We start from the raw sequence: 18,505 nt of genomic DNA, 5'->3' as shown, positions 1-18,505 counted from the left end.
AAGCAGCCGGATGATTTTTGCAGTGTTTAGAGATATACTGTCAGCCCAGATTCAGCCAAATGCAGCAAAGTTGATTGGACGGCGCTTCACAGTACAGATGAACAATGATCCAAAAAGCAAAGCAGGGGCTTTTGAAGGAAAAGAAGTGGAATATTCTGCAATGGCCAAGTCAATCACCTGATCTCAACCCAATTGAGCATACATTTCACTTGCTGAAGGTAAAACTGAAGGCAGAAAGACTCCCACAAACAAAGAACAGCTGAAGACAGCTGCAGTTAGAGCCTGGCAAAGCATCAGAAAGGAGGAAACCCAGTCTTTGGTAATGTCCTTGGGTTCCAGACTCCAGGCAGTCATTGCCAGTAAGGGATTCTCAACAAAATATTAAAAATTAACTTTTTTTTAACGATTATACTCATTTTGTCCAATTACATTCGAGCCCCTGAAAATGGGGGGGGGGGGGGCTGTGTGTATAAAAAATGGTTGCAGTTCCTAAAATTTGTACTTGATATTTATGTTCGACCCCTTGAATTAAAGCTGAACATCTGCACTTCAAATTTATTTCGATTGTTTTGTTTAAATTTTATTCTTCTGGCATACAGAGCCAAAAGTATGAAAATTGTGCCTGTGTCCAAATATATATGGACAGAACTGTATGTTACATCAGTGTGAAGGGGTTAACTTAGCCCAAGCTCACTATTGGTTCTGTTGTGAGTTGGGTGGCCTTATTAACTCATGAGGAAGCTCAGGGGTGGGCCAAACTCAAATTTAAAGAAAAAACCTCCAATCTTTTGCATAACCTCAGCTACCTTTATTTTTGGATCTGCCAATTGCTCTGAAATGGCAATTTCCTAGAAGACATTTGCTTATGCATTTTCCATAAAGTGTTCACCCACCCATGGTCTATGTAAAAGAGAGTGGTTCACGTTAAAGAAAAAACATCTCACAGCCATTGCAAGAGAAACCTCTTTAAAACTTTATCTCCATACAAACACAATGTTGTAAAAGTGCCATTACTGTGCATTGGATAAATTTTACATGCAGCAGAATTATCCTATTTAATGATATGGTAGTGTATATCAGGTTTGAAGCTTCTTGCTGCCGTTGGAGTCAGGCAAATGAGCCAAGCTGATGACGCAGTCTAGCCGCTGACATATGCTTCAAGCTTCAAATGCAGACTGGTTAGACTAGCCCTAGCTATAATGTTCAATTCTTGGGTAACCCCTGATAAAAATATGCACCTATCCTTTTCAAGAACCATATGTATAATTTTTTCAGTGTTAAGACTTTACAAGGTCTGACACAGAGTCGCAAACTTTCTTTTTGTGCTTCATGAGTTGAAAAAGCACTATCTGCTTCTTCAAATATATTAATAGAAAAAAGGTCAAGTCTGAGCACGTAGGCCCTTTACAAAATAATCTAGAATGGGTGACTGGGGACAAAGAGAAGGCAAATTTTATTAAATATTTTCTTCAGCTCTGTGTATACAAAAGCAGATGGGGGAGCTCATGTCCATATTGGGGGTGGTAGTGAGACAGCCCCAAATGATCCACAGTGGTTAAAAAGTGATATGGTCCAGAAATATTTAGACAGAATAAAGGTGGATAAAGCACCTTGACCAGATGTCATCCACCCATGGATCATAAAAGAATTGAGTTCTGTCATTTCAAAGCCATTGTTTCTAATATTTAGGTACTCGTTAATGACTGGAATGGTACCACTGGATTGGCGCAGGGTCAGTGTGGTGTCCATATTTAAAAAGAGGCTCAACGTCTTTACCAAGTAACTATAGATCTGTTAGTTTAACTTCTATAGTCTGGAAGATACTGGAGAGTTTATTAAAAGACCACATAGACAAGTTCTTGCTGAAAAAAAAATATTTTAAGCAACAGACAGCATGGATTCATTAATGAGAAGTTGTCAAACAAACCAGATTTCTTTTTATGAGGAGGCAAGTAAAACCTTGGACAGAGAGGTGGCTGTGGACGTAGTATACCTGCATTTTGCAAAAGCGTTTGACACAGTTCCCCACACATGGCTCATGTGTAAGGTAAAGTCTACAGGCTTAGAAAGATCAGTTTGTAAATGGATAGAAAAATGGCTAAAAGACAGAATTCAGAGAGTAGTGGTTAATGACTCTTACTCTGAATGGTCTAAGGTTATCAGTGGTGTACCCCAATGTTCAGTGCTAGGACCCTTACTTTTTAATATCTTTTTTAAATGATATAGGGTCTGGGATTAAAAGTAACATTTCTGTCTTTGCAGATGACACTAAGTTATGCAGTGGAATAATGTTCTTACAGGATGTCTCCAACTTACAAGCCGACCTCCATGCACTGTCTAATTGGGCAACTAAGTGGCAAATGTTGTAAATGTAAAGTTATGCACTTGGGGGCTAAGAATATGCATGCATCATACATACTAGGGGGAGTACAACTGAGGGAATCCATAGTGGAGCAGGGGGGGGGGTTTGGTAGATCATAAGCTCAATTATAGCATGCAATGCCAAGCTGCAGTTTCCAAAGCGAGCAAAGTCCTTACTTGTATTAAGAGAGTTATGGACTCCAGAGAGAGATATAATTTTGCCCCTGTACAAATCATTAGTAAGACCTCATCTGGAATATGCAGTTCAGTTTTGGGCACCAGGTCTCCAAAAAGGATATCTGGAGAGAGTGCAGAGAAGGGCAACCAACTGATAAGAGGCATGGAGGAGCTCAGCTATGAAGAAAGATTAGAGGAATTGAATCTATTCCCTCTTGAGAACAGGGTATTAAGGGGGATTTGATCAACATGTTAAAATAAGTGGTCCACATAGTGAACTTGGTATTGAGTTATTCACTTTAAGGTCCTCACAGAGGACAAGGGGGCACTCTTTACTTTGTGGAAAAAAGATTTCATCTCCAAATATGGAAAGGTTTCTTCACAGTAAGATCGGTTTAAAAAAGGCCTGGCTTCTTTCCTAAATGTACATATAACTGGGTACTGACATTTTATAGGTAACGTTGATCCAGGGAAAATCCGATTGCCTCTCTGGGGATCAGGAAGGAATTTTTTCCCCTGCTTTAGCAAATTGGATCGTGCTTTGCTGGGGTTTTTTTCCTCCCTCTGGATCAGCTGTGGGTATAGGATTTTGTGTACAGGATATGGGATTGTATTTATTTTTAGGTTGAACTGGATGGACACTTGTCTTTTTTCAACCTGACTAACTATGTAACTAACTTTTGTGCCACTCAGCACATTTTGTTGGTTTTGGTCTGTTTTTGTTCTTTTTGTCTCAGGAAGGTCTACTCCTGTGTGAGTTAGACCACCTGGTTTTGTTTTTGTCCTGTGCTACAAAACAAATAATATTGTTAAAAAAAACTGATGACCTAAAGCGGCACCTTTGGAAAATATAGGGTACTGACATGTTTTAGGTTTGACATGTTGGGTATCTGTTTACTCAGTGCAACCTCAGCTTTTATATTTTACAAAAAAAATGGGTAATTTTATTGCTTTTTGTGCCCCCTAAAATGAATAATGATAAAATTAATAACCAGTAACTTTTAATGCGTTTTTTTTTTTTCTGACATTTTGTGTTTCCTAGACATTTTGCATTAATATTGTGTGACAAAAAATCAGAACTACCACTATTTTATTCTCTAGGGTGTCTGCTTTCAGAAAATATAATTTTATGTTTGGGGATTTTATGTAATCTTCAGGTCTCAAATTTTTTTAAACATGTGCAAAAAAACACAAAAGCAGCTCTGGCTGTGAAAGGGTTTAAGTTCACTTTCAGGAACATGTTACATGTTCCACCCAATAAGACTTGTTCGTTTAAAAAAAACTGGCAACTAATTTTTTTTAGCTGGATCCTAGATTCAAAGCAAATTTGTCAATGTGTTAATGACATATTAAAAACTTTTATTTTTTTTATTTTTAAAACAAACCTGAAGTCCAAACTATCCCTTCACTGATCAACTTGCCCCTTAACACGGGCAATCCAATCGGGTCCGCCTGTCAGTTTTTCAGGTGGACCCGATCAGATGGTCCATGTGTCCCCATTGACTGGTGGGTGCAAACAGATTTGTATTTGTCCACACCCACCTACCTCCAATCTGATCCAGTCTGAAAACAGAAGAGGATCCATCCTCATCTATGTGGGCGGATCAGATCAGAGGTAGTCAGGTACACATGGCCGCCCATAGAGAAGAGCGGGCTCTGTCCATGTCCACTCTGCATAAACTAAGCAGATACGGACCTGTCATCCACCTTCTCTGCTCAGCAGAGATTCAGCAGACTGCTCCCCTGCTGAGAAAAGCATATCCACCCCATGCATAGAGGGCCCAAAAGTGACCTTTATACAAGTTTTCCCTAGGAAGCATCTGATTAAACTATTACACCCCAATGAGCTTGTTGCTAAATAATTACCAATTCAATTCCTAATGCAGTAGCAGAGATCTTAAAGTAGAACTCTAGGCAAAACTTTTTTTAAAAGTAAGAGAGGGTTAAAACCCATGTCAGATTTTACTTATTAGCCATTTGCAGTCTCCTATTGTGGATATTTCCCTCCACTTCCTGCAAATTATCGGAATTACTTGGGGACCCCCAGGTCACTAGAACTAGTGTCCACATTGGAAGATTTCTCCTCTATTACTTTTCTGGGGACAACCCAAAACTTGGGATTTTCTTTCACTTTCAATGAAAATGGTAAACAGGACAAATAGAGAGGGAGAATAGACTTTAAGGCAGTTGTAGTGATAATAAATCATTTATAAAAGCCCCAAAGGATAAAATAAGCAGCAGGTGTTACACTGTTACCATCAGCTGATTAATCCAACAGGTGACAAATCTTTCTCATTCCAGAATGCAGTATGAAGTTCACACGTCTCCCACAATGCCTTGGGGGACGCTGTGCATCTCATGGTTGATGTTTTCATAAACTCATGTTTTAGAATGTTCTGTAACCACAATTTTGTTTTTTTTAATCGTTATTTACCTGTGGTGTGATCTTATTTTGCAAAGATTGTGCATTAAGTTTAAGGCTGACTGGCAAAGATATTTAAAGATCTTCACATTTACATATTAAAGCACTGTCATGCAAAGTATAAAAAATTGTTATATTTTCTGAGAACATTAATCACTTCAATACCAGGCACTTATGCACCTTCCAGCCCAGACCAATTTTCAGCTATCAGGGCTCTCACACTTTCACAATTACTCAGTCATGCTACACTGTATCCAAACAACATTTTTATATTTGCTTCTCACAAATAGAGCTTTCTTTTGGTGGTATTTAACCACTTCTCGCCCGCCCTATAGCGGATTGACGTCCGGGAAGTGGTTCTGTTATCCTGACTGGACGTCATATGACGTCCAGCAGGATAACATGCCGCAGCGCGCCCCCGGGGGCGCGCATCGCGGCGATCGGTGGAGCGGTGTGTCAGTCTGACACACCGCTACACTGATCTTGGTAAAAAGCCTCCGGCGGAGGCTCTTTACCACGTGATCAGCCGTGTCCAATCACGCCTGATTACGCTGTCAATAGGAAGAGCCGTTGATCGGCTCTTCCTCACTCGCGTCTGACAGACGCGAGTAGAGGAGAGCCGATCGGCGGCTCTCCTGGCAGGGGGGGTCTGCGCTGATTGTTTATCAGCGCAGCCCCCCTTCAGATCACCCCACTGGACTACCAGGGATGCCACTAGGACCACCAGGGAAGGGGCAACGTGGATGGCCAGGTATGTACCCCATGGCCATCCACATGTGCCCAATCTGTGCCAATCAGTGCCCACAAATGGGCACTGATTGGCACTATTATGTCCATGATCTGCCCAGCAATGCCCAGATCTGCCCAGCAATGCTCAGTGCCACCTGTCATTGCCCATCAGTGCCACCTGTCATTGCCCATCAGTGCCCACCTATCAGTGCCACACATCAGTACCCATCAGTGCCACCCATATATACCAATCAATGCCACCTACGAGTGCCCATCAGTGCCGCATACCAGTGCCACCTATCAGTGCCCATCAGTGCCACCTATCAGTGCCCATCATCAGTGCCCGTTAGTGCCACCATCAGTGCCACCTCATTGGTGCCACCTCATCGGTGCCCATCAGTGCCGCCATATCAGTGCCCATCAGTGCAGCCATATCAGTGCCCATTATTGAAGGAGAAAGCGTACTTATTTACAAAAAAATTTAACAGAAACAAAGAAAAACTTGTTTTTTTTCGAAATTTTCGGTCTTTTTTTATTTGTTGCGCAAAATATAAAAACCGCAGAGGTGATCAAATACCACCAAAAGAAAGCTCTATTTGTGGGAACAAAATGATAAAAAATTTGTTTGGGTACAGTGTAGCATGATTGCGCAATTGTCATTCAAATTGCAACAGCGCTGAAAGGTGAAAATTGGGCTGGGCGGGAAGGTGTCTAAGTGCCTGGTATTGAAGTGGTTAATCACCACTGTTTTTTTTATTTTTTGCGATCTAAGCGAAAAAACAGCGGAAATTTTGAAAAAAAAAAAAAAAACACTTTTTTTTAGTTTCAATTGTAAAATTTTGCAAATAAGTAATTTTTCTTCATAAATTTGTGCCAAAATTTATACTGCAACGTATCTTTGGTAAAAATAACCCAAATTAGTGTATATTATTTGGTCCTTGTGAAAGTTATAGAGTCTACAAACTATGGTGCCAATCACTAAAAATTGATCACATCTGATCACACCGGATGTACTGAAGGCCTATCATTTCTTGAGACACTAACAAGCCATGAAAGTACAAATACCCCACAAATTACCCCTTTTTGGAAAGTAGACAGTCCAAGGTATTTACTAAGAGGCATGGTGAGTTTTTTTGAAGTTGTAATTTTTTCCCACAATTCTTGGGAAAATTAAGATTAAGACCATAAATTGCACATATCCTTTCTCAATCACCTATTATACTTTTGAAGGCCCTGGAGCATCAGGACAATGGAATTGTCCACGAAATGACCCCATTTTGGAACGCGCACACACCCCAACATATAATCTATGAGGCATAATGAGTTTTGAACGGTTCATTTTTTCCCAGGTTTTGCAAAATGTGGGAAAAAAAAAACGAAAATGCATTTTTTTCTACAGTTGTCCATTTATAAGATATTTCTAACACTTAGCATGTACATAGCAAAAATGACACCCCAAAATACATTCTGCTACTCCTCCTGAGTATGGCAATACTACACGTTTTGAGACTTTTACATAGCCTGGCCACATACAGAGGCCCAACATCCAAGTAGCACCTCCAGGAATTCTAGCAGCATTAATTACACATATCATTTTCTGACTACCCATCACATTTTTGAAGGCCCTTCATATTTCTAACACATAGCAGGTACATACCAAATAACAAAAGATTACCTGTGGTTTTAGAAGTGCAGTGGTCCACAGAGGAAAGCATCGGTCCAGGCAGCAGGCAGGAATGAGGTCAGCAACAGCTAAAGCAATCATCCAGGCAGCAGGCAGGAATATACTGTCCATAGTTCGTACAGGCAGAGATGCTGTCAGCACAGCCAAAGCACAGGTCCAGGTAGCAGGCAGAGGTGTCCCGGCAGAAATACTGTCCAAAGTCAGTAGAGACAGCACCCAAATTGTTTTTGAAGCATCCGGGCAACCAGACCCTGTTCTGGGAGCACAGAAAACGAAAAACTGGTTTTCTATACTCGGAACGCTAGTACCCCTGTGTACTAAAGTAGATGGCCAAAGATTAGTCCAAGTGGCAGGCAAAAACATGGCCAATTAACAGGCCAAGGTGGGTGCACATGGAAGTCAGAAATATGGTTTAAATCGGCAGGCAGAGGCATCGTCGGTAGCAGGCAAATGGGGAAATGGCAGTCTGTTAATAAGGGGAACTAATATTGGATGGATGGATGATAATTTTTGAAGCAATCTCCGATGCACAGGCCAGGTTGGGAGGGACATTGGGGACAATATTAGCTGGTATCTCTTCTTACTCCTCCTCTGCTGCATACACAGCATTTCTTTTGGCATCGTCTTCCAGATTCTGTGGGGTGGAATGTGATGGGGAAATTGTTGCTTGTGAAGTCGACTCACGCTACCAGAGTGAATGCTTTCTGGGGCGGGACCTTGTTGGTAAATGAGGGCAGTGACGATATCTTCAATATACTTGAGGTAGGTGATTTGTTGGTTTTGAGTTGCTTCTTGGTAGCAGACAAACGAATTAAAAAGGGCCATGTGAAAAAGGTGAAACGCAACTTTCTTATACCAATAATATGGGACTTTCTGGTTGATAAATAGGGCTGTAGCATCTTATTGTTTAAATTCACCCCCCCATGTACAGTGGGGACGGAAAGTACTCAGACCCCCTTAAATTTTTCGCTCTTTGTTATATTGCAGCCATTTGATAAAATCATTTTAAGTTCATTTTTTTCCTCGTTAATGTACACACAGCACCCCACATTGACAGAAAAACACAGAATTGTTGACATTTTTGCAGATTTATTAAGAAAGAAAAACTAAAATATATATTGGTCCGAAGTATTCAAACCCTTTGCTATGACAGTCATATATTTAACTCTGATGCTGTCCATTTCTTCTGATCATCCTTGAGATGGTTCTACACCTTCATTTGAGTCCAGCTGTGTTTGATTATACTGATTGGACTTGATTAGGAAAGCCATACACCTGTCTATATAAGACCTTACAGCTCACAGTGCATGTCAGAGCAAATGAGAATCATGAGGTCAAAGGAACTGCCTGAAGAGCTCAGACAGAATTGTGGCAAGCCACAGACCTGGCCAAGTTACAAAAAATATTTCTGCTGCACTTAAGGTTCCTAAGAGCATAGTGGCCTCCATAATCTTTAAATGGAAGACGTTTGGGAGGTCCAGAACCCTTGCTAGAGCTGGCCGTCCGGCCAAACTGAGCTATCAGGGGAGAAGAGCCTTGGTGAGAGAGGTAAAGAAGAACCCAAAGATCACTGTGGCTGAGCTCCAGAGATGCAGTCGGGAGATGGGAGAAAGTTGTAGAAAGTCAACCATCACTGCAGCCCTCTACCAGTCAGGGCTTTCTCCTCAGTGCAAGACACATGAAAGCCCACATGGAGTTTGCTAAAAAAAAAAAAAAAAACACCTGAAGGAATCAAAGGTGGTGAGAAATAAGATTCTTTGGTCTGATGAGACCAAGATAGAACTTTTTGGCCTTAATTGTAAGTGGTTTGTGTGGAGAAAACCAGGCACTGCTCATCACCTATCCAATACAGTCCCAACAGTGAAGCATGGTGGTGGCAGCATTATGCTGTGGGGGTGTTTTTCAGCTGCAGGGACAGGACGACTGGTTGCAATCGAGGGAAAAATTAATGCGGCCAAGTACAGGGATATCCTGGACGAAAACCTTCTCCAGAGGGCTCAGGACCTCAGACTGGGCCAAAGGTTTACCTTCCAACAAGACAATGACCCTAAGCACACAGCTAAAATAATGGAGTGGCTTCACAACAACTCCGCGACTGTTCTTGAACGGGCCAGCCAGAGCCCTGACTTAAACCCAATTGAACATCTCTGGAGAGACCTAAAAATGGCTGTCCACCAACGTTTACCTTCCAACCTGACAGAACTGGAGAGGATCTGCAAGGAGGAATGGCAGAGGATCCCCAAACCCAGGTGTGAAAAACTTGTTGCATCGTTCCCAAAAAGACTCATGGCTGTATTAGATCAAAAGGGTGCTTCTACTAAATACTGAGCAAAGGGTATGAATACTTAGGACCATGTGATATTTCAGTTTTTCTTTTTTAATAAATCTGCAAAAATGTCAACAATTCTGTGTTTTTCTGTCAATATGGGGTGCTGTGTGTACATTAATGAGGAAAAAAATGAACTTAAAATGATTTTAGCAAATGGCTGCAATATAACAGAGTGAAAAATTTAAGGGAGTCTGAATACTTTCCGTCCCCACTGTACATATTGTCGTGGACACATTCGGGCTTTACAATGGGGCCACATCTTCTTTGGATCTCCAGCACGGTGTCATTGTGGATGGTAGAGAGGCTGTAGACATCTTTCTTGTCCCTCCACTTCATGCCCAACACCTCCTCGTTCCTCATGAATGCCGATTCTTCACTTTGCAATTTTTCTGTCAACATATTTTGTGGGAATCCCTTCCGTTTTTTTTTTTTTTTTTTTTTTTTTTTATGTACCGCAGGGGGTGGTTTTTTTTACTATAAAGGTGATGAAAAAGGGACAGGCTGGTATAATAGTCGTCGACTTATAAATGGTATCCTTTTTTGAACAGGGGGTATGCCAGCTCCCAGACAATTTTCCCACTGCTTCCAATATATGTGGGGCAATCATGGGGCTGGAGCTTGGCAGTCTTTGCCTTCGTAGATCCGGAATGTGAAGACGTATCCAGTGGCTCGATCACATCATTTTATTTAATTTCAGCCCATACCTGGCTCTCTTGCTTGGTATATACTGCTTAAATTGCAGTCGGCCAGTGAAATGTATGAGGGACTCGTCCACACATTTTTTGGTCTGGGATACAAACGTCTCTAAATCGCTGGAACAAAGAGAAATACCCCCTAAATGGGACTTTGAAAGACCACCAACTCCGATGTGAGAATAAATATCTTTACTAATGAGACGTAAATCTATACAGATGGGTAAAAAGACGTATAACATCTACACAATGCATACAATAAAAATCATTATACAAAATGACATCAATACTCTCCAGTGGGCAGTGTACCCTGATACCCGACTCGTTCATCAGGGGTAGAGAGTGAAGTATAGTCAGATATATTTTAGTTCCAAAAATACAAAGAGACATATCAGAGAAGACATCGATTTGAAACGTGGGCTGTACTTGTATGCTTTAACACAACAAAGTATGTATATAACAGAAAAAAATGTATCATAACATAAGAAGGAAAGTTAAAAAATGAGGAATAAAACACAAAAAAATATATAAATGAAATGAAAAATGAAATAACAGGGAGTTACTGACCCCACATACCAATTGGAATGATTCCATGTTCAAAAAGGATAAGAGGCAACTGTTCCAGTGAGCACATAGACAGATGCCAGACCAGGATAGCTGGATGCTTGAAATACAATGCATTTCCAAAATATGTATGGCAGTGTGTGTGCTTGGCAGCGATCAGACTCCACCCATAAACTGAGAGAAATAAAAAATGGTAGGGGTATGGTAAGCACTGAGACCAAGGGGCAGGTCTCCCCATTACCCATACTTCCGTATATTCCCCAGGGAAGGGCAAAAAATAGCAATAACCCTAATGGGAGAATCCGTAGACACCCACCATGGGTGGTGGTGGTGGGGGGAACCCCAGTTATGCCCCAACCCTAGCGGCATTGTGCAGAGCGGATGGACTCCCCAGGTTGAAATGCTCAACCAGGCATGCACGTGCAAGAAGCAGTAGTTCTAGCTAATATATTTACCGGTCAGTGCTTATGAAGAATAATCGGGTCAGGATAACGCTAAAGCTTCAAATGTAGCTACTTAGTGAGCAAATGGAATCCGAAAGTCCCTGGTTTCATAAGTCCTATAATATAACGTGTGGTAAGTAAGTGCTAAAAAACTTTTAGAGGGGCTATATGCCTCTAGTGAGCATACACTAATAAAAAACTTGCCTGTGGAAGTTAAGATACTGCGTGGAGCGTCGTTCCTCTGTCAGTGCCTGCATCTGCCCTAATATCCCAATTTATATGGTGGCGCATGCGCCGTGGGGTATATCCTAGTGCGTCTGTGCAGTATGGGAATCAACGTGAACAGGCGCACGCACACAAGCTGTCACCGCCGTTGGCGTACATGGAGCGTGCAGTCTGTGTGTCACTAAGAGCCAGCTAAGAAGAGGTGGGACTCGGGAGAAGACCAATTGCCCATCCCCTCCCACAGTCAATCGCCGCCCCTTGTCCCAGTGTACGCATAATAGTCAGCAAACTACTGGGTTACGTTACAGAGAAGCAAACGCTGATGTATAGGGGCGGAAGCACAGAAAAATGAAAAAGACAAAAGCCTGCCCTGGTTGTCTGGCGCCATCTTGTGGATGCAAGACAGTACAGCACTCTGTAGTATTTCCCATGGAATCACTCCAAGTACAAATGCACCCATTGAGGTGTATACCTGCTGAGACCATATAGCATTGTGAAATTGTCTTGCTGATTCTCTATTATTGAGCAAATATTCAGACAGTAACCAGTCAGTTTACCGCGACACTTACAATATGATTTAAAGGCATAACTTTCTGGGTGCCCTTATGGTATGTATGGTGCATCGTAATTGGCAAAATTAGGTAGCGCCGAACCGAATAAAATGAAAAAAGGAATAAAGAAATAAAAAGTAAAAAATAAGTGAAAAATATATACATGTGGTTCAAAGAATTGATCATTTTGGGATATAAGAGCAAAGTGACAGAGGTTGGGTATATGTATACATAGGGTCTGCATGCCACATGCATGGAAAAGAGGAGAGAAAAGGGGAGAGGAAAGCAGAGAGAAAGGGGCATCTTGTGGGCCCAAACTGTTATGCTTGACTACATTTACACATCTAATTCATCCTAAACCTTCCCATGTACCAGATGTGAAGCCTTCCAGAAAGGGTCGATAACTGATGCAGTCATTGAGGCCAGGTGGTGAGGTGGCTTGTAGTGCCACTATCCACCTGGCCTCTCTTTGCAACAAGATTTTGTCCCAGTCGCCCCCCCTGTTGTTGGGGTGTACCCGGTCTAGTACCAGAAATCTGATTTTCGGGAAATTACCAATGTGTATATCTCGGGCGTGTCTGTCCATTGGTAGGTCAGGGTCACAGGTGCGCATGCTATGTATATGTCTACCCATCCTTATGTGCAGTTCCAGTTTCATTTTCCCCACATAGAAACAACCGCATGGGCATGTCAACAAGTAGACTACCCCATGTGCGTGGCAGTTTGCAAAGTGGGAGGGTTTAAATCTTAGTCCATTTGGTAGTATAACATTTTTGTTGATGTTCATAAATTATCACTTGGAGCAACCCCCGCAAGTAAAGTAAAAGTACCCAAACGTTTGCAAGGGTCCCCCCTGAATTCACCAGTGTATTCACTGGTCACCAATTTATCCTTTAAAGACCTTGTGTGTTTAAACGTAATTAGTGGGTCCTTCGATATGAATTGATTCAATATCGGATCGATAAGGAGGATGTGCCAATGTTTCTGTAGAATTTTTCTAAGGGCTTTGTGTTGCTTACTGTAGGTGGTGATAATCCTTGTTTGTGTCTGTTGTTGGATGGAATTAGTACCTTTCTGGAGTTGTCAAAAAGTAAGCTATATCTGTTTTTTTTCTTTTGCCCTACTAAAAGCTTTTTTAAGACCAGTAGGTGAGTACACAGCCAGGGCAGGCAACTCACGTGGTGGCCCTTCTGGGCAGGGACATTTTAACCGGGGATCCCTCCTTGGTTTCTGCCAATGATGGATCCACGGATATGATGGATCCACGGATATGTATTGAAATGAAGCACAGGACCCAGTGGGAGGTGATGGTTATTATATTATAAATTTGTCTGATTTATAGGTTTTCTGATGATGAAACTGCTATACTAAGTAAGGGCCTTACCTTCTGTCCATCCTCCTCCAATATGGATACCTTTGAAACAATAAAAGACCTGCACTTATTCGCACGTAAACTTATCCTGAAGAGTATTATATTTATTTATTTTATTTATTTATTTCAGGTACTTATATAGCGCCGTCAATTTACGCAGCGCTTTACATATATATATATATATATATATATATATATATATATATATATATATATATATATATATATATATATATATATATATATATTATACATTCACATCAGTCCCTATACCCTCAAGGAGCTTACAATCTAAGGTCCCCAACTCACATTCATACCTATACTAGGGCCAATTTAGACAGGATCCAAATAACCTACCAGCATGTCTTTGGAGTGTGGGAGGAAACCAGAGTACCCGGAGGAAACCCACGCAGACACAGGGAGAACATGCAAACTCCAGGCAGGTAGTGTCGTGGTCGGGATTCGAACCAGCAACCCTTCTTACTGCAAGGTGAGAGTGCTACCCACTGCACCACTGTGCCGCCCATTATATATATATATACACACACTAACTAACTAAAAATATACATATATATATATACACACACACTCTAAACCCATACAGGGCAATGAACCGATAAAAGAAAGGAAAGCACTTGATGACCTGGTCTCCTTGTTGGAGGATCAGGAACAAAAAGATTTGATTGACAGCATAAATACAGAATCACTTTTAGCCATGCATACTACCCCCACTATAGGGGGCATTCAGGGGAAGTCCTTACTCAAGAAAAAAAAAATCTAATAAGTTTCCATCTTTGAACCTAAATTCAAATTTGAAAGCTTTTATAGCAATGACGACAAGAGATTCAAAACTTCCAGTATCTTAACTTCCGCAGGCAAATTTTTTATTAGTGTATGCTCACTAGTGGCATATAGGCCCCTCTAAAAGTTTTTTAGCACTTACCACACGTTTTATTATAGGACGTATGAAACCAGGGACTCTTGGATTCCATTCGCTCACTAAGTAGCTACATTTGAAGCTTTAGCGATATCCTGTCCTGATTATTCTTCATAAGCATTGACCGGTAAATATATTAGCTAGAACTACTGTTTTTTGCACTTGCATGCCTGGTTGAGCATTTCTACCTGGGGAGTCCATCTGCTCTGCACAATGCCGCTAGGGTTGCGGCATAACCACCACCCCTGGGGGGTGTCTACTGATTCTCCTGTTAGGGTTATTGCTATTTTTTGGCCTTCCCTGGGGGATATACGGATGTATGGGTAGTGGGGAGACCTGCCCCTTGGTCTCAGCGCTTACCATACCCCTACCCTTTTTTTATTTCTCTCAGTTTATGGGTGGAGTCTGATCTCTGCCAAGCACACTCACTGCCATACATGTTTTGGAAACGCATTGTATTTCAAGCATCCAGCTATCCTGGTCTGGCGTCCGTCTATGTGCTCACTGGAACAGTTGCCTCTTATCCTTTTTGAACATGGAATCATTCCAATTGGTATGTGGGGTCAGGAACTCCCTGTTATTATTGTTATTATTTCATATTATATTTTTTATGTTTTATTCCTCATTTTTTATTTTCCTTCTTATGTTATGATACATTTTTTTTCTGTTGTCATATACATACTTTGTTGTGTTAAAGCATACAAGTACAGCCCACATTTCAAATCAATGTCTTCTCTATGTCTTTGTATTTTTAGAACTAAAATATATCTGCCTATACTTCACACTCTACCCCTGATGAAGGTGTTTAAAAAAACTGGAAATGCGTCGAGTATTGGGGTACACTACCCATTGGAGAGTGTTGATGCCATTTTGTATATTATTTATTATAATATATTTTTTTGGTGTGTTTTTGTTTTTTTGTTTAATGTATGTATTATGTAGACATTATACGTCTTTTTACCCATCTGTATAGATTCACGTCTCATTTTTAAAGATATTTATTCTCACATCAGAGTTGGTCTTTCAAAGTCCCATTTAGGGGGTATTTGTGACAGACCTAGCCGGGAGAGAGACTTTTGGAGGGGACTAAATGCTAGCCTCTTGCCGATCGATCATGGGCCCTGGCATTTGGGGGAATGGTGCTCTTTGTGAGCTGTATGCCTGGGGACCCTTGAGGTGGTATTACTGTGGATTCGGGTCCTGGTCCCCCAGGACACACAGACTCTGGGAACCCTGGATTTGCCATATTAGAATAGTGACTGATTCATACCGTTGGGACTCCTACTGTTAAATGCTAATGTCATCAATTCCAGCTACCTGTCTGTTGTCTGCTAAAATGTGTATTGTAAATAAGTCTCTAGTATGGGATCTAAGGGTCATTAGATCCCCATTGTTTGTGTTTAATTAACTCTGCTATTGTAATAATGTTGATTGGATTTTCTGAACTACAAGACGGCCAGTCTGGCCTAAAGGTCATGTCTGAGTCACCTAGGCTGTCTAAAGGGATTAGTTAATTAGCTCATGTTAATTAGGTTCATTAGGTTACAGCTGTATTGTTAGAGTAATATGAGCAGGAGGTCTGCACCTCCTCTTTTATTGTATAAAAGAGACTGTATTCCTGTCAATAAAGAGAGATTCCTGGTTGAACTTACATACAGCCTGCCTGGTGTTTGTTCTGAGCTATCACAACTGGGTTAGAACGGCACATAGCTGTAGTTCTAATCCCAGAGCATTGGATGACCGAACAATCAGATGTTTCAATCTGCAATCTGATTCTGTAGCTGCAGAGGAGTGTCGGGAGAGTGGAATCGAGTGAGCAAAGGGGCTTGTTACAATATTTCTTTGTTCCATTGCACCAGGGATGGGACCACCACACTCTGTATCTGACATAGTAGAGATCTCCTTTTCTTTAAATCGCTGGGAAAAGGAATTGATTAGGGGGTGTATTTTGTACAATTTGTCGTGGTTGGGATGATCTCAGGGAGGGCACTGTGAATTGTCAGTGAAGTGGAGAAAACGCATAATCATATTGTATCTTGTCCTGGACATGACAGCGGAATATATGGGCATGTGGTGGATAGGGTTGGTGGACCAATATGCATGAACTTTGTTCTTTTTTGTAAGCCCCATATTAAACGTAAGGCCCAAAAACAATTTATATTCGTCCAGTGTTGGGCGTCGTCACTGGAACATGCGGGTGTAGGAAGAATTGGGGTTGGCAGCAATAAAATGGGATGCATACAGATTAGTTTGATCCACCATATTCTGCAGCAAATCTTGTGGGAAAAATAAACAAAAATAATCGAATTGAGAAGAATTCATAGTGTCGAGCTGCACACCTGGCTGTGCAGTGAAAGGGGGGATGATAGCGGATCCTGAGTTGGCAGGCAACCTTAAGGGGTTTGCCAGGGCATCGGAAAGGTAGGACTGGGACTGGGTTCTTCGGGTTGGGCGTGTGATTCCAGTACTGGGGTCTGGCGCTGCTGGTGGTGGGCAGATCCCCTGATTTTGGTCCTGATCTCATTCTTTTGGGAGGGACGGTTTCCTCCGCGGACTCGGACTCTGATCCACTATCCTCCACTGGCTCGTATTCCGAACCAAAATCGGATGATGGGAACTCCCCGCTGCTCTCATCATCCGACATGCTAAGAATGGTATATGCCTACTCAGGTGTGTAAACCCTTTGCGACATTATGGTAGTGCTTTTTGGCGGGCCTATGTAATGGTACTGCTGGTGGTAGTGGTGGTACCGATGTGGTATTAGTAGCGGGCCTGTGTGGCGGTACGGGTGGTGGTACTGACGGCGGTACGGGTGGCTGTACCGATGGCGGGCCTGATGGCGATACTGGTAGCAGGCCTGTGTGGCGGGCCTGTGTGGTATAGATGGTGGGCCTGATGGCGGTACTAGTGGCGGGCCTGATGGCAGAACTGGCAGTGGTACCGATGGCGGTACTGGTAGCCTGTGTGGCAGTGGGCCTGTGACAGATGACAGATGGGCTGATTGGTTGACTGATGGGCTGGTTGCAATCTCGGAACACCCAATACGAGGACAATATGCCACCGGTCTAAACTGTGGCATGTTCACCAATGCCAGGAGCATGGCGGACAAGATGGGTGAACTAGAGATACTGTTGTACAAGGAGGATTTGGATTTTGTGGGAATTTCAGAGACCTGGTTCAACAGCTCTCATGATTGGCTGGCAAACATTCAAGGGTATACCCTTTACTGCAAGAATAGAGAGGGTAAAAAAGGGGGAGGGGTATGCCTATGTATCAAGAATAATGTACAAGTGAATGTGAGAGATGACATCACTGAGGGAGCTAGGAAGGAGGTGAAATCCTTATGGGTAGAGCTCCAAAGGGATAAAGCTAAGGGGAAAATAATACTGGGAGTATGCTATAGGCCCCCTAACCTGAGGGAGGAAGTGGAGACAGATCTCCTATCACAATTTGGATTAACAGCAAGGATGGGAAGTGTTATCATAATGGAGGATTTTAATTATCCAGACATAGACTGGGCAGAGGGAACCGCGCATTCATTTAAGGCTTGCCAGTTCCTTAATGTCTTGCAGGACAATTTTATGGGTCAGATGTTAGACGCACCAACTAGAAATAAAACATTACTGGATCTACTGATTACCAACAATACAGACCTTAACACGGATGTGGAAATACTGGGCAATTTAGGTAACAGCGATCACAGGCCAATTAGTTTCAGTATAAATCACACAAATAGGAAACATAAACGGAATACTAAGACACTGAATTTCAAAAGCGCCAACTTCCCTAAACTACAAACCTTGCTAAAAGGCATAAATTGGAATAAAATATTAGGAACAAAGAACACGGAGGAGAGATGGGTTTGCTTTAAGAGCATATTAAATAAGGGCATTAGCCAATGCACCCCATTGGGTAATACATTTAAAAGAGCGAATAAAAGTCCTGGATGGCCTTCAAAAAAATACATAGTTGAGGGATCATCCAGATCATTCAGACTTTATAAAGAATGCAACAAGAAA

General features: G+C 41.9%; 1 protein-coding gene across 3 annotated transcripts in view; it reads left to right on the top strand.

The window, feature by feature from the left end:
* Positions 1-18,505, top strand: part of RAD9A (RAD9 checkpoint clamp component A) — a 215,201-nt gene that overhangs the window by 113,799 nt on the left and 82,897 nt on the right. The window lies entirely within an intron of this gene.

Source organism: Aquarana catesbeiana, linkage group LG08, assembly GCF_042186555.1.
Source record: "Aquarana catesbeiana isolate 2022-GZ linkage group LG08, ASM4218655v1, whole genome shotgun sequence".
Classification (NCBI taxonomy): domain Eukaryota; kingdom Metazoa; phylum Chordata; class Amphibia; order Anura; family Ranidae; genus Aquarana; species Aquarana catesbeiana.
Note: the sequence above shows the minus strand (reverse complement) of the source record. Positions and strands in the feature narration are given on the sequence as shown.